The sequence below is a fragment of the Macaca nemestrina genome, chromosome 5, assembly GCF_043159975.1.
Source record: "Macaca nemestrina isolate mMacNem1 chromosome 5, mMacNem.hap1, whole genome shotgun sequence".
Lineage (NCBI taxonomy): Eukaryota > Metazoa > Chordata > Mammalia > Primates > Cercopithecidae > Macaca > Macaca nemestrina.
In genome coordinates, this window is record NC_092129.1 from 182,028,645 (window position 1) to 182,045,870 (window position 17,226).

Below are 17,226 nucleotides of genomic sequence, written 5' to 3' on the forward strand. Positions count from 1 at the left end.
TCAGGTTCTACGCTCAGACAATTAATAGGCAGATTTTTTACCCACATGAATATTCAGCAGGACTTGAAGAAGTTCTGAGGACTGCAGAAGTCTTTGGCTGTGCAGACTGTCCTGGGTGCCTGCTGGGCTCGTTCCTCCCACTTGGCCTGGCAGGCTGTGCTTAGCTCATGCTACCAGCCTGGATCCCACACCTCGAAGGGAGACTGAGTCAGATGTGGACTGGTGAGAGGTGTGTGAGCGAGTGTGAGGTCTGGCTATTGCACAGTCAGACATGCTGGCTGCTGCTGTGGGGCTGTCAGCTCCAGGTGCCAGCATGGGCACTGGCTCCCTGTGAGGCTGCGGCTGGACCAGGTGCACCCCAGACAGCTTCCCCAGCTGGAACTGGGGAATGCGATGGCTCCCAGAAGCTTGGAGATGCCAGGAACCACGGGGCCCCAAAGAAGGAGTCACAGCCCTGGCTTGGGGAGCTCCCAGGTCAGGGCTCCCTGAAGGGCCACAGCTGTTCTCTCCTCTTTACCTGCAATATGGTGAGCAGAGGGGCATGTTTCAGCCCTGTTTGTGTTATAGCTCTTTTAGCCTTGCCATTTAGTGGGTCCCAAGTTCTTGTCTTGTGACCAGGAAGACTGAGGTACACAGACAAGTGGAGGGTGAGCAAGACAAAGAGGAGCTTTATTGAGTAATAGAACATCTCAGAGAAGACCCACAGTGGGCAGCTCCTCTCCATAGCCAGGGTGTCCTGATGAGTGTTCAGCTCCTAGCAGAGAGGGTAGCTCCTGTAGTCTGCAGCTCTTGGCACAGAGGAGGCCCTAGACTGGGTGGCTCCTCTCTATAGGCAGCTTGTCCTGTTGTCTCTGCAGCTCTGAGCAGAGAGGGTAGCTCCTCTCTGCAGCTGGTCATCTCATCATCTCTCCATCCCCTGCTGTGCTCTGGCTGAGCCTGGGGCTTTTATGGTCTTCAGAGCGGAGAAAGTGAGTGCCAGTTGGTCCATGGGTGGCCATGGGCAGGCCCAGAAAAGTCACCACAAGCCTGCACTCTGGTCTGTGGTACTGGTAGCCTGGCTCCCAGCCTTCAGGCCCTGCCTGGCCTGAAGGTGGGGCCTCACCAGGGACTTATCCCCTTCCGCACAGGAACCTGTCTGCTTCTTGCCATGGTCTGTGGTGCCCAGGCTGTTTGTGCCAAGGGGTACCTGCAGGCCAGCATCAAGCTGCCCTCAGTGTCCCCCTAAGTTCCACATCCCATGCTTCTCAGCACACAAAGTCTGGAGGGAGCTGAGGTGGCAGGACCCTCACATACCCATCTGGGCTGTGACAGCTCTCTGGCTTGGCCCCAACCCCGTTCGGAGATCATAGCAGGTGCCTGGAGCGGGGAGAGGCCAGACAGTGGGAGTAGGCACCTCTGAGCCTGCAAGGGCAAGGTGGGGGCCTTCCAGGGCCCCCAAGAGCACAGAGAGGCCCAGGTCCACAGCCCCAACTGGGCGGCTGCAGTTGTGCCCAGGAGGGCAGGGCTGGTGTCTGCTCCTGGCTCCCGGTTTCATGGAGCGGGAAGTCCCAGCTGTGCCCCACTTGCAGCCTGCTGTGGGGGCTCCAGGTCCTCGCTGGGCCTGGGCTGGTGTCCAGGGACATCACTGCGAGCTCCCCTGTGGCCCCTGCACTCAGGGGCAGCCTAGAGCTCCCCCTTGTCCTGCTTGCGGCCCTTCCCCAGGGGTTGCCTCCAGAAGCGGATAGCGGGTCGGGAGTGTCAGGCCCAGTGGTCACCCCATGCGGGGTGGACACCTTGGACGTGGCCCTGGGCAGCCCCCTCTGGAGGCGCAGGAGCCTGGCGCCCTTGGCGCAGTGGGCGTGGTGACCGCACCACTGGCAGGGTCCCTGAAGTGGGGACCACTCCCATTTCCCCCTCCCACCCCAGGTTCCCCAGCGCCGCCACCTCCTGGTGCCCTCCCCACAGCAGTTGTGGGTGAGAGTGGTGGTGTGGGGCTAGGGTCCGGAGCCACTGAGGTTCCAGGCCTGGGAGCAGGTCCTGCCTGGCCACATGAGGGTGGGGGCATTGCAGTTTGCTGCCTCGGGGACAAGGGGCACAGGGGCCCACCTCTGCCATTGCCGCCCCTGCAGCCACCTCCCGCCACCACCCATGCCTCCCCTGCTGCGGACGGCGCCCTGCTGCCATCAGTAGGACTGCTAAGAACCTTCTTTGTGATAGGCAGTGATAGGTGCTGCTGAATGGAGGATGATGCCACTGGTTTCCTTCCCCGAGAGTGTGCAGTCTTTTGTGTGATAAAACATGTGCTGTGTCAGGGAGGGTGAGGTAACTTGGCCGCTAGTGGAATCCAGAAAAAATTATTCTCTCCTGAATTGTGACAGCCTCTCGGGGTCCTGTGCGAGAGGACACTGACCTCAGGAAACACTGGATGGGAATTCTAGTTCTGCCCCCTTGAGAAGTGAGACCTTGAGCAGAAACGTGACTTGTCTGAGCCTTGGTATTTTTGTCTGTAGACGCAAGGATCGTGAGATTACCTACAGAGCAGAATAACTGTGAGAATTAAATGAGAAATTTTATATGAATTTCACAGTGTATTATAGTGAGTGCATAAAAGGTTTCCTTTTACTCTTTTTTAAACAAAAGTGAGAAAACAAGCAATCAAAATGGGGTTAGGGTTACTCATACTGAACTATATTTGCTTTTATTAGAAACGTTTAAAAAATAAAATTCGCATAGTTTGCAATGTCAGGTTTCCATTCCACATTTGCTCTTTTTTCCCAATGTGGTTATTTTCAGAAATAAAATATAAAATAAAAGCATGTTATACTTTATTGAAAGTTGAAGGTTGAATGTTTTCCATTGGCTGAGCTGCCTTCCTGAGCTTAACGGTCTCACCATGATGGGGTGGAAAAGGAGATGGGAGTAGTGAAAGGACTTGGAGCCAGGAGTCTATAAAAGATTCACATTTGAAGCTATGAGTTATCCCATAATCTCACTGTGCTCCATTATTAAAACAAAAACACTACTTAGTGCACATTGTTACCAACCCAGTAGTCCTGGAGTCAGGAGTTATCTTGTTCACTTTAAGTTTTAGCGGAATTGATCTCTGTGCTGTAGTAGTTGTTACTTTGCAGACTGAGACCATCAGTTATGCAGTAGAATATCAAAGCCATTCCCCAGAACGGATGGAATACAGACTGAGAAGTAATTATTTTCAAATGTGAGAGTGTGTTTCCAGTCCTCCAGAGAAGTGTGCTAGTTTCACATTCTGCAAGTGTCCCTCCCCCCAGAAAAATGCTCTCGACGTATATTCAGAACGATTAAGGCAGGAGATTATGAACTGCACAGTGAGCAGAGCACCAGAGGGTGGTGGCTTCCACCCTGGGCTTCTAAACCGTAGGATTCCTGGGCCCCATCCCAGATCTACTTAGTTAGAATTTCTTAGGATGGGACTTTTGGGGGAGGATGGTGCCACTGGGGAATCAACAGGTTCCCCAGTTGTTTTTGATAGTCATATGGATTTGGGAATCACCATTATGGATTGAAAAATTAACACTCCACGTATAAGATTATCCTGCATTTCCGGTTGTCCATTTGATATCTCTAAATCTCTCCCTACATCTGAAAGTCACCACAAGTAAAACGACCCATCGGCACCCCTGGCGGTCTCCTTCCTCACACCCTACTCCTACCTCTGCTGTTTGCTTGGCTAACCTCCCTGTAACCTGGACTGAAAACACCAGTTGCCTTTGAACAGTTTTCTGCTGCCTTTTTTCCCCCAGACCAGTCACTGTGTGTTCTTTCATTTTTCTTATCTATCCTTGTCCCTTTCCTGTCTGTGTTTTTATTAATCCTCACTTGGTATTTTGCAGTCTCATTGGTTTTACTGGATTCAGTGTTCTCTACCAGTTCATATAACTAGTTCATCATGAAATTTGTTTTCTTAGCGTAGCCTTCTGATATTGAGTTCGGCTCTTCAGCCAAGTCTTCTAGCCTTATGACACGGTTACCCCAATTCTCTCTCTTCTATGTATGGCAAGCTTTGGCCATAGTGGGCTCTTGAGTTTTCTCTTACCTTACCCTGCTGATCTTCTCCAGGGCCCACCTTGTTGCTTCTGGGTATGGCAGCCTCTTGCACGTCCTCACCGGCTGCTCTCCCACCATTCCTTATACCCAGCTCAAATTTCATGCACTTAGAAGGCCTCCTGGTTCCTCCTTTGCAACATGTGCCCTCGCCTGCCTTGCAGTCCTCTGTTGCATGTTATAATTAGTTAGTTATTGGCTTATCATTATGACTGGACAGTAAATTCCTTGAGAACCAAGACTTGTCATCATGATATCCTGACAGTGAGGAACCTAACCATTGTTGTTGAAGCAATAACTGTTGAATTCTTTAGAAGTGAAATTACCTGGAACATATTTCATTACTTCTAAGAGTAAGAATTAAAACCTCTTAACTACTTTTTCCTATTTCAGTAATGAATCCCCGTCCATATCAAAATAGTATTTTTTCCCTTTGGCTCTCAAGGGGAGAGATGGATTAGTGACCAGGATATGGTAGTTTCAGACATCCCAGATGAGGCAGCTGGAGAGACTAAAGGAAGATTATTGATACTGTTTTTATAGGCAGCTTTAAATTACCTTTGATTTTGGAATTAAGGTGTTGAATAAGAAAGCTAAAATTGTTTAAACGTTTGGCCACTGGTGCATTTCAGCTAAATTGGGCTTTGTGCCTGAGGAGACATTTTGGAGCATTTCGGTAAAATAACCAAATTTGTACTCCAGTTGTCTCCAGAGCAGGAGCCTCTGTGCGTGCTTGTTGATCCTTTGAGTCCCCTTCCTCGGTGGGCGTGTTGCCCCCAGTAATGCAGCAAGTTGTCAGCCTGAATTGAGAACCAGCCTTCATGTGTATAGAATTGACTTGTCAGTTATTAACAGACCTGGGTTCGCGAGCTCATCATTTCCGTCCTAAGCTGAGCGCTGTACAAGGAGGCTGAAGGCTTTACTGTTCTCCTTTCCTAGGCAAATTTCTTGTGGATATTGTTTTCTAGGGTTTTAGAGGCAAGAATTGAAGAGTGATTCTGAAATGAGAGTGGTGGTTTGAATCCACAGTTTTCTGTTCTTTAGAAATTTGATTGAAACCCCTTTTAAATAACAGTCTCTTTGAATAAAATAATTTCAGTGTAAAAACCTTTCTTCATGTTCTCCTAATATGGATGCTGTTTTTATGTTGGCTGTTACGGTGAAAGAAAGGCAGATAAAAGTCACAGCCTAGGGTTTAAATCTTTACTCTTCTACTCATTTGATGTGTCATCTTAAGCAAAGCGTTCTTAAATTTAAACCTCAGTGTTCTTTTCTGGAAAGTGGGCATAGTGATGGTGGCACCACTCTCATAGGATAGGATCTCATGGTGGATTAAATGAAATGATGCATAGCAAGCACTGTATCTCTCAATGTAAATTTTTTCTAAATGGAACCCTGTGAGGAGGCATTTTTGTGTTTCTTCCATTTTGCGTTTTGTCTCAGAGCTCACTACCTCTCTGAGGAGTAGTTTAGGTCTGCTTGGGTGAGAGTCAGGCTTGTGACATGACTGTTGGCGCCATAGGTAAACCAAATTGAGAAAAATATGAATATTTGCTGGTGATAAAAGAATGAAACATAGTTCCTGCAGGTCTTGCTAGTCACTGCGACTTCATCCCAGACCAGTGGGGTAGAAGTGAAGTGGAATCTGAAGACAGGTAGGGGCCACTCCTTGGCCGGAGACAGAATGCTTTACCTGCTGACCAGCCTGAGACATCTTCCTGCCTCAGTGCAGAAAGGACCAGCTGAAGCCAACTTACTCATCCATTTCTTTTGTGAACTTTGCTGATGAATGAAGAATATCTCTGGGAGCTAAATGATGTCATTGTAAAATTCATACAATAGACACGAAATAGAGGAAAATAGAAAATATGATTGCCTAAGGCCGGGCGCGGTGGCTCAAGCCTGTAATCCCAGCACTTTGGGAGGCCGAGACGGGCGGATCACGAGTTCAGGAGATCGAGACCATCCTGGCTAACACGGTGAAACCCCGTCTCTACTAAAATACAAAAAAAATTAGCCGGGCGAGGTGGCGGGCGCCTGTACTCCCAGCTACTCGGGAGGCTGAGGCAGGAGAATGGCGTGAACCCGGGAGATCCGGCCACTGCACTCCAGCCTGGGCGACAGAGCCAGACTCTGTATCAAAAAAAAAAAAAAAAAAAAAGAAAATATGATTGCCTAAAGAGCAAGAATCATTTAGGATGTTTTAATGATCTAGTAAAGTTTTTAAAACATTTATTGTTTTTGAACATAGAGAATCACTAATGTTTGATAGTAGACTTTTTATCGAAAGTATAAAGCTACCCGCATACATAATTATACATGTAAAATATATGTACACGTATATATACTATTTGTGCAATGTGGCAAATCCAAATAAAGACTTCTTTTAGGCACCAGTTTTAAAGTCCAACAATGAGAGAGAATTAGTACATAACGACTCAGTAATTTCAGTTCCTCACCTTGATTAGTCAGATCCTCCTAAGTGAAACTGTGTAGGTGGTTGTGTGGTTTTTAGTACTTGCTTGTCAGAATGGATTTTTTTTCTTTAAATTAATAAATATACCTAAACAATGGTCTTCAGTGTGTATTAAAGCAAATGCTTGAAGGCAGCTGGAAGGGACATCAAATACAAAGATGAAGTTCTTTTAGCATGTTTAATTTATTATGGAAAGGCTAGCGAACACATTGTTTCTGGAGAGGTAACTGCAGGGGCTTGTTATAGATTCCTCTTTCATCCAGGTTGATTCAGATATTCAAGTGTATTAATGGAAATCTTTAAATAGTGCCCTTAGCCTTATTTTGGGAATCAGCTAAATTAAGTAGGTAGACTTATGCCAGATTTCATTAATTGGTATTTTTGCTATTTTTAAGGGATAGGCCCAGTCCTTGATTACAGTAACATAAACATCTGAAGTGAGTTTTGAATTGCTACACAAACAGTATTTTGTTAACATTGTTCATTAAAACATTACAGAGGTCCCCATGGGCTTTGGAAATGAGTAGATTTCTTTTTCCTACATTCCCTTTATGTTTCTGTTTGTATGTACACTTGATTTTTACATGGCAAATTTCACTGGTTCCTAGTGCCAGTTTGGCTTCATTAGAACCACCTGGTAACTCTGTTCATTACAGTTTGGGTGACTTGAAGCCTAACCAAGTTTGGGACTTATTGGTAAGAACATTGTATTTAATATAAAAATTTAATAAATATATGTTAATTTATTTTTTGAGAAATGTTACTAAACATGTGGTTCTCAGTTTTCTCATCTGTAAAATGGGAATCATAACAATCTGCAGAATTTTGAGGGAGATAGTGAGTTGATTGAATGACAATGGAAAGAATGTGAGCATGTCCTAGAAATTCAGGGTGCAGCCCTAGCCCTTACATAGATGAGGCTGATGTGTTCTGAGTGGGGACCTTATTTTAATCACAAGCTGATGAGACTTAAGGAAATTGGGTTATGGATTTGTTAGGTTTAACATTATCTTGGCCCTAGGGTGGCAGTACTTAGGCGTCGATTACATCTTGGGAGAAATTCTGGCTGTTTTAACTGCTGATCTGAGACATGTGGGTGAAGAAACTTGCACATAGGGTGGAATGACACAGCAGGACAGCCTTGGTACACATCTGGGCAGCTTAGCTGTGGAAAATGAGTAAAATGGCTGTAACTGTATTTATTGTTGTTGGCTGCAGACACTGGTTGAAGTTTAACTCTTCCACATTGTTGGATCCTCAGAGTTGGTATCTCAATGTGTACCAATTTAAAGTAATTATTTTGATTAAAATATTTGGTCGGTGTACAGTATAAAGAATACATAATACAAAGTGCAGTGTTTTTGAGGAAGAAATGGTGGTGTGCGTGAGTCAGAAGTACCACGTTGGATCAGATGCATCCCAGTATGCTACAGCTGGCAGTGACCACAGGCATGTTTTGTGGGAGGATATTGTTGTTGATAACGACTTTGAGAAAACTTCAGTTTGTTCAGTAATTGTATTCCAGCTTTCATGTCTTTCTCCCTGACTGGGATGTGTTTGGCATACTTCACTGCTTAGCTATAATGCTGGAGATTTTTCAGAACCCAGGAAAAGCCGTGAAGTCAAACCTTAAGTTTAAAGCTGGCTTTGCCTTGTGGACTTGAACAATAGCCTATCCTCCCTGGGCCTCCACCGTAGAATTATGAGCCCTGTGAGTGCAGGGATCTTGTCTGTTTCATTGATCGCTTCAATTCCAGGGCCTAAAACATTGTCTAGTCCAGATCAACACATACATGAACAGCGACTGTAGAGTGTGGTGAGTATTGTGAAAGGAATGAGCTCGGTGGCACACTGGAGCAGTGTCACAGTCGTATCTGCTGATGGTTTGGTGAGTATTGTGAAAGGAATGAGCTCGGTAGCTCACTGGAGCAGTGTCACAGTCATATCTGCTGATGGTTGCGTGCAGATTACAGTGGTTCCCAATGGTGTAAACACAGAAAACGAGAGACTTATGGTACTATGATAGATTTTTTGACTGTTAATGCTGATAATGAGAATTTTGGGCTTGTATTTTATGTGTTTTTAAAGTTATATTTTTAAAAGAAAAATTTTTATTGCATTTTTACGAAGAAGGGTTTTATGATAGATTGACAATGAAAAACAGTGGGTCCTTTATCACAGATAGTTTGGGAAGCACCGTGCTGGAGAGTGACAGAGAATGACAGCTGTGTAGGTCCAGGCGGCCTCTCTGAGATGAGACTGGAACTGAAATCTAAAGTCGTCAGAGAAGACCTTTCTAGGCAGAACAAATAGAAGTGCAAAGACCTCAAGGTAGCAAAAAGCCTAGTTAGTGTGTTCTAGGAATGGAAAGAGGCCAGTAGTATAATGAGTAAGAGAATCGTAAGAGAGGTGGGGGGAAGGTAGGCAAGGGCCAGATCTTCTAGGGGCTTAATTGACTTGGTCATGAGTTATAGTTTTTCTTAGAGCCAGTTGTTGAGTGGAAGTGGTGTCTCACGTGTGGTGTAAGATCACTTTTGCTACATATGGATTTTAGGGAGCCAATAGTGAAAGAAAATGTACCTATTAGGAGGCTATTACAGTAGTCAGGTGAGAGATGTTGGAGGATTGGATGAAAGTGTGGGCAGAGAAAATGGAGAGAAGTTGACCATCTGTATGATACAGGCACACCTCTGAGATATTGTAGATTTGGTTCCAGACCACTGTGATAAAGTGAATATGACAATAAAATGAGTGACATGAATATATAAGTTATATATAACTTATGCATATATGTTATGTTGTACATATATAAGTGATGTTGATACTGTGCTGTAGTCTATTAAGTGTACAGTAGCATTGTATCTAAAAAATGTATATAACTAAAATACATCTTATGCTAAAGAATGCTAATGATCATCTGAACCTTCAGTGAGTTGCAATCTATTTGTTAGTAGAGGGTCTTGCCTCGCTGTTAGTGGCTGCTGCCTGATCAGGGTGGTGGTTGCTGAAGGCTGGGGTGGCTGTGGCCATTTCTTACGATAAGACAGTAATAAAGTTCGCCACATTGGTTGACCCCTCCTTTCACAAAAGATTTCTCCGTGGCATTCAGCTGTTTGCTAGCATTTTACTCACTGTAGAACTTCTTTAAAAAATGGAATCAATCCTCTCAAACCCTGTGGCTGCTAAAATTATCACTAAGTTTATGTAATACTCTTTGTTGCTATTTCAACAATGTTCATAGCATCTTCACCAGGAGTAGATTCGGTCTCAGCAGACTACTTTCTTTGCTTATCCATAAGAAGCAACTCCTCAGCCATTCAAGTTTTATCACGATATTGCAGCAGTTCAGTCCTATCTTCAGGCTGCACTTCTACTGTGGTTCTTCCTCCACTGAAGTCTTGAACCTCTCAAAGTCATCCATGAGGACTGGAATCAACTTCTTCCAAACTTATGTTAATGTTGCTATTTTGACCCCTTTCCATGAATCATGAACGTGCATCATGGCATCTAGAATGGTGAATCCCTGTCTAGAAGATTTTCATTCCATCAGTGAATCACTCGCTGTGGCAGGTATAGCCTAAGAAAAATGCATTTCTTAAATAATAAGACTGAAAGTTGAAATTACTTCCTGATCCATGGGCTGCAAAATGGATGTTGTGTTAGCAGGCGTGAAAACAACTTGTTAACCTCCTTGTACATCTCCATCAGAGCTCTTGGGTAACCAGGTACATTGTCAAAGAACAGTAATAATCTGCAAATAATCTTCTGGCTGGGTGTGACGGCTCACACCTGTAATCTCAGTACTTTGGGAGGCTGAGGCTGATCGTTTGAGCCCAGGAGCTTGAGACCAGCCTGGGGAACATGGCGAAACCCTGTCTTAAGTTTCATTTCTGTTTCTAAATGATGGGTGTTTTGAGATAGATGGGTGTTTCAGGATATTTGTTTGATCTTATGGACTCACATTGGTGTAAGAAACTTCTTTTCAAGGCTTTTCTAAATGTCTCATAGATGGGTAGATAGATGGGTTTATTACCTTAAGTTTCATTTCTATTTCTAAATGATGATTTCACTGATTTTACATACTTTGGCAGTATCTTAATCTGTTCGTGCTGCTGTAACAAAATACTACGGACTGAGTAATTTATAAATAATAGAAATTTATTTCTCAAATTCTGGAGGCTGAGAAGTCTGATCAAGGCACTGCAGGATTGGTGTCTGGTGAGGGCTGCTCTCTGCTTCCAAGATGGTGCCTAGTCACGGCATCCTCTGGAGGGGAGGATCACTGTGTCTTCACGTGAGAGAACAAAAGAATGAGAATGACTCTCTCTGAAGCCTCTTTTATAAGGGCATAATTTATTTATGAAGACAGAACACTCATGTCTTAATTACTTGCCCAAAGGTGTTTCCTCTTAATAAGTTTTAACACATGATTTAGGGCAACATTCAGACTATAGCAGGCAGTAATTATAATTTCAAGATTGAGAACCCTAAAATATTTTTTTTTGGCATAACCCTTTTGTCTTCTCTGTGAACCTTGATACTGTTACTTCTTGAAATCAAGTTTTAAGATATTTTGAAATTTTTTCTTAGAGAGCCAACAACCTCTTGTTTCTATAAAGGAGTTATCTGAGATTTAAGTTGGATTGTTCTGTAATATTTGTGCTGTAACATTTTACTGTGTTTACAATGCTTGTGTGCATGTACTATGGTGGTTTGCATTTATTTCTCATCCCTTGAATTTCATAATAGTATTCTTGAAGACAGGCAACGTTCTTATTCGCTGTTTATGCCACATGAAGAATGAAATTGTACAAAGTAGTTATTCAATGGAAGGATATTGAGAGATTTCAAATTATTCTATTCCGATAATGACATCTCCGTTTTTCTATACTTATTTGTGGTATACACCATTTTTTAACAAAGAATGTTTGCAAGGATGTTTTGGTGTTAGAATATCATTGTTAGTCAGGGAAGTCAGGGCCTGTGGATGTTCAAAGACATTGAAAAAGGGGAATTATATGAAAATTCTGTTAAATCCTGACTTAATGCCAGCTATGTTTCTTTATTTAAACTTTTATTTCAGATTCATGGAGTACACACACAGGTGTGTATTCACCACATAAAGAGAATTAAAAACAAAAACCATATGATCATCAAAAGTACATTGTGTGATGCTTAGGTTTGGAGTATGAATGAATCTGTCACTCAGGTAGCGAGCATAGTGCCTAATACCATTTGGATTTGTGTCCCTGCCTAAATCTTACGTTGAATTGGAACCCCTGGTGTTGCAGGTAGAGCCTAGAGGGAGGTGATTGGATCATGGGGGTGGGTCTTTCGTGAATGGTTTGGCACCATCTACTTGGTGGTGTTCTTGTGAAACAGTACCCTTGAGATCTGGTTGTTTAAAGCGTGTGGCACCTCTTCTCTTTCTCCTCTTCCTCCTGCTTTGGCCATGTCAGACATGCCTGCTTCCCCTTCACCTCCTTCCACCATGATTGTAAGCTTCCTGAGGCCTCCCCAGAAGCCAAGCAGATGCCAGCATCATGCTTCCTGTATAGTCTGTGGAACCATGAGCCAATTAAACATCTTTTCTTTATAAATTACCTAGCCTCAGGTATTTCTTTATAGCAGTGCAGGAACGGACTAAAACAGTACACAATAAGTAGTTTTTCAGCTATTGCTCCCCTTCTTCTCTCGCCCCAGTAGTCCCCAGTGTCTATTGTTCCCGTCTTTAGGTCCATGAATACCCAGTGTCTATCTCTGACTTATATGTGAAAATATGTGGGATTTGGTTTTCTGTTTCTGCTTTAGTTTGCTTAGGATAATGGCCTTCAACTGCATCCATGTTGCTGCAAAGGACACGATTTTGTTCTTTTTTATGGCTGTATAGTATTCCATGGTGTGTAGGTACCACATTTTCTTTAGTCCACTGTTGATGAGCACCTGGGTTGATTCTATGTCTTTACCATTGTGAATGATGCTGCGGTGAATATTCAAGTATTCATGTCTGTTTGGTAGGATGATTTATTTTCTTTTGGGACTGTCTTGTTCCAGTTGTGAAGGGGAATGCTTCCAGCTTTTGCCTATTGAGTATGATGTGGGCTGTCATCTGGTCATACATGGTTCTTATTATTTTTAGGCACGTTCCTTTGATGTCTAGTGTTTTGAGGGTTTTTATCATGAAAGGATGTTGGATTTTATCGAAAACTTTTTCTGTGTCTATTGAGATGATCATATGGTTTTTGTTTTTAATTCTCTTTATGTGGTGAATCATATTTATTGATTTGTGTATATTGAACCAGTCTGGCATTTCAGAAATAAAGCCTACTTGATTGTGGTGAATAAACTTTTTGATGTGCTGCTGGGTTCAGTTTGCCAGTATTTTGTTGAGGATTTTGTGTCTCTTTATCAGGGATGTTGGCCTGAAGTTTTATTTTTTCATTGTTTCTTTGCCAAATTTTGATATCAGGATTATGGCCACCTATGTTTTTATTCATCTCATTGTCTAGTTGTTTTTTGTCTTCATAGTTACTACCCCAAACCTAGTCTACTTTCCTGATCTCTCCAGATTATACGTACTGCAGACCCATCCCCTTTAACAAAATTTTTCCGGCTTCATTGAGATTAAGCCCGTTCTTAGGTAAAGTACCTTCATCCCTTCATAATCTCTCTGTGGTTTAATGGTCCCCCTCTTCTTAGTCTCTGAACAGGAAAACATGCATCCTGCTTACCAAGGCTGACCTTCCAACTGCATTCTGGTACCTAAGACTTTTCCTACTGAATCCAGCTCCATTTATTTGCTGCCCTTTCCTGTTCTCTCTTCCCCACCTGCCTACAAATTTTCGGAGACCATCCCTTTCTTACAGAAGAGCTCTCTTCCTTTGTCACTGCTGCCTGCTTCGGTAGCTTTTCCTAACCTGCTTGCCTTGATGGCCACATCTTTTCAAGGTGTCCCCTCGGTGCCAGGCCTTTCACCTGACCCTTCCTTCCTCCTCGGCCCTGCACTGTAACCTGTGTGCGGGACCTGACCCTTCCTTCCTCCTCGGCCCTGCACCATGACCTGTGTGCGGGACCTGACCCTTCCTTCCTCCTCGGCCCTGCACTGTAACCTGTGTGCGGGACCTGACCCTTCCTTCCTCCTCGGCCCTGCACTGTAACCTGTGTGCGGGACCTGACCCTTCCTTCCTCCTCGGCCCTGCACTAGAACCTGTGTGCGGGACCTGACCCTTCCTTCCTCCTCGGCCCTGCACCATGACCTGTGTGCGGGACCTGACCCTTCCTTCCTCCTCGACCCTGCACTAGAACCTGTGTGCAGGACTCTGCCCTAGCACTGAAAGGTGTCTTCTGCAGGGAAGGAACCAATTGCTTCTGGGCCAATTCCCACTTTACTCTCCGGGATTGTCTGGGGAGAGTTTCTGAGAGGGAGCATGAGACGAAGGATCTCTCCATATGGTTATCCTTTCCCACCTTTCTTGCTTCCTTGCACTCTCCACGTGCCCTCCCCACTACCCCAACCAGCAGATCAGGTTGTCTCTACATCTTGCCCCAACTTAAGCCAGTAGGTGATTTCTATGAGCTTTGCTCTGCTTCCTTCCTGGTTTATTCCCACCCAACCCCAAATTTCCTCCAAGTTAAGTTGTTTTAGCAGACACTGGGTTAGGAACTTCATGCTTTAATCTTTGCTTGACTTCATGAAACACTGCTCACTTCACAAAAATGAGAAACAACTTAGCTGAAGTAATGCAGCTGGGAAGAACCAAACTTCTGACATCAAAGTCTGTTTTTAACCATTGTTGCATTGTCTTAAGTGCTTGGAATTTTTTCCACAGTGAGAAAAAATGTTAAGAAGATAACAAAGTTTTGTTTTTTAAAAGAAAAACTGATTTTTCTAAACCCTTTGTTTAGAAAATTGCTAATATATAATTTATCAATAAATATAGTGAATCAGAATCTGTCCTGTTTTGATACTATTTGTCAATTAGCAAAAGTAACTGATGTGGGGAGGAAGTCATCCCTGGTTGTAAAAGGGGGGGCTGGTGACACCAGAATTACATGTTGTCAGTGTGCATTTAGCTGTAGTCACATCTGCTGTCTTCAGCCTGTTGACAGTAAAGCATCTGTGCTCTGAGGCACTTTTGTGTGATCCAGTTTTGTACACAGGCAGTTTGTCGGGAGCATTACCATTGCCTCTGTTTCCTCATCTGTAAAATGGTGACAAAATAGTATTACCTTATGAAATGGGGCTAGTAATAGTGCCACAAGCCTGATAGGGCTGTTTATGTGGGTTCATGAACTTATGTGGGTTCATGCATAAGGCGCTTAGAACATGTTTTAAGGGCTATATAACTTTTAGCTATAAAAATAATAATTACTATTATTGTTAATAGAAATTGTTATTGGATATTTTATTTATGGTAACACGAGAGGGGCAGCTTATCTGCCTTTGTACGTGTGTTAAAGCAAAAGCATGCTCGTTTCTCAGGAGCTCTGTTCTGTGAGGCTTGGGTAATTACAGCGTGAGCATGACTGGAAAGTTGAATTGGAGAGGGGCAATTCTTTGAGTGAAATGATGCGACCGCTGCTTCTTGGTTCTTCCCAAGCTGAGGTGTAGTAATGCTGCTCTCTTTTTTTCTGTCGACACAATTCCCTCAGGAATATCTGCAGAGTAGTGGGTCTGATGTCTCCTTTGCTTAACATTTTTTTACGTAGGAACTTACCTACCTCAAGTCCAAGGTGGCGTATGGAAAAGAATTTCCTCTTTGAGCTCAACAGTGATGGGAACCATGTTTTTGTCATTCTTTAGACTGCTTAAATTGCTGAGACTTTTAAAGGTTAATAATATTTTTATCCACCTTCAGTTTTTCAATTTACTATTGTTATATTGTGTAACATGTGCTGTTCTCTTTTTGAGTTAATATATTGTAAGTTAACTTACGTTAATAAATAAAACATCTCCTTTTTCAAGAAGCAAAAATGTGATTATTTCATAGATCCCCAAATCTGTCCAACCATAAGACTTCTCAGGAAATCTTTAAAATTATTATTTTGTACTGTGTTTCAAATAGCTGCCCACACCCCCTCCCCCCTCAAATGATGAGCGAATTCCTCTGGTGTGGTCTGTGTGGCCTGCCTAGAGAGTCCTGATGCCCCACAGTGGCTGTAGACCTGGCCGCAAGTCCTGAAGGCTTCTACCTTCCCAGGTGCATGTCTTTTGCTGTTTCCTATATTTCATATTTGTGGTTAAGCCTTTAGAAACTAGGCACCATTTGCCCAGGCGTGGTGGCTCACGCCTGTAACCCCAGAACTTTGGGAGGCCAAGACGGGCAGATCACTGGAGGTCAGGAGTTCGAGATCAGCCTGGCCAACATGGTGAAATCCCGTCTCTACTGAAAAAATACAAAAAATTAGCCTGGCATGGTGGTGCATGCCTGCAGTCCTAGCTGCTAGAGAGGCTGAGGCAGGATAATCACTTGAACCCAGGAGGTAGAGGTTGCAATGAGCTGAGATTGCACCACCACACTCCAGCCCAGGTGACAGAGTGAGACTCCATCTCAAAAAAAAAAAAAAAAAAAAAAGTCTCAAAAAAAAAAAAAAAAAAAAAAAAGAAACTAGCACCATTAAATTCTATTCCCATTTGTGGTTATTCTTTGATTGTCTCAACAATACTTAAGATGAAAAATGAAGTTTTAAAAAAATTTAGCATGGTGTTTATCCTTGATTTAAGTATTCCACAAGTATAGTTTAAAAAACATGAAATGAGTGAATTTAAACATGGAGTTCTAAATTTTCTATGCGAGACCTGAAGATATCTTAGCAGGAAAGGATGGTATTCAATAAGTTCTTTGTACTTTTTAAAAAGTACTTTTGTAAGCATTTATCATCCATCCCCTCAGCCTTTTGAAGTAGATTGTGTATTTGTTTATATTTTTTGGAATTCAAGAACTCTGAGCCTCCAGCATCTAAGCACAGAACCTTGCACACAGAAGATGCTTAATAAATATTTATTGAATGAGTGAGACTGCCCAAGGTTGCATTATTAGTTACTGTTAGTAGCCTATAATTCATCTATATCTTGGTCCTAAGTCTCATGGTTTTACTCAATAATTATAATATTTTGGGATCGAGGGTTGGAATCCCCACTTGGACCTTTGCTAGTTATATGGCCTTTGGACCTATTCTGGAACTCAGTTTGCTTCTAAGTAAATTGGCAATGCCAACCTGCCCTTTCTGTTCCTTAGCATGAGAAGAAGTGTTACCCAGTTCTTGACACACTCAGATGCTTGAGGAATGGTAGATATTCCTAAAACCAATCTTATGGAATGCTAGTGTAAGACTCAGTGGGTGTGGAAACCATCTATTTTATAATCTCTGAATGTGGGCTTATTTCACTTATAAAAACTACCACTGCAGTAATTCAGAAGCCTGGGTATTTTCCTTGACTCTTGATTATCAGAACTACAAGCAACCACAAACTTTAGAAGCATTCAGGGAATTATTTTTTCCTATATCATTGATGTAGAATAGAACTTCCTGTTTGCACTATTTCTCTGTATAACTTCAATTTATGCCCACTCAGAATTATACAAAGAAAAATGGATATATACTAAACTGTCTTCTGTGCCCCAGTCTCTACTTTTGAACCCTTCTAAATCTGTTACTTTCTCTGCCTTGCTGCCCTCCTTCCCTCCATG

General features: G+C 43.1%; 1 protein-coding gene and 1 long non-coding RNA gene across 7 annotated transcripts in view; both read left to right on the forward strand.

Moving 5' to 3' along the window:
• Positions 1-17,226, forward strand: part of LOC105487306 (GDP-mannose 4,6-dehydratase) — a 635,071-nt gene that overhangs the window by 52,745 nt on the left and 565,100 nt on the right. The gene's annotated exons all lie outside the window — the stretch shown is intronic.
• LOC105487304 (uncharacterized) overlaps positions 1-17,226 on the forward strand; it is a 93,320-nt gene that overhangs the window by 52,067 nt on the left and 24,027 nt on the right. For all 4 annotated transcript variants that reach the window (XR_011624130.1, XR_011624133.1, XR_011624132.1 and 1 more), the window contains one exon: positions 1-17,226. This exon is cut by the window's left edge; it is cut by the window's right edge and continues 24,027 nt beyond it. This is a non-coding gene — a long non-coding RNA (uncharacterized lncRNA).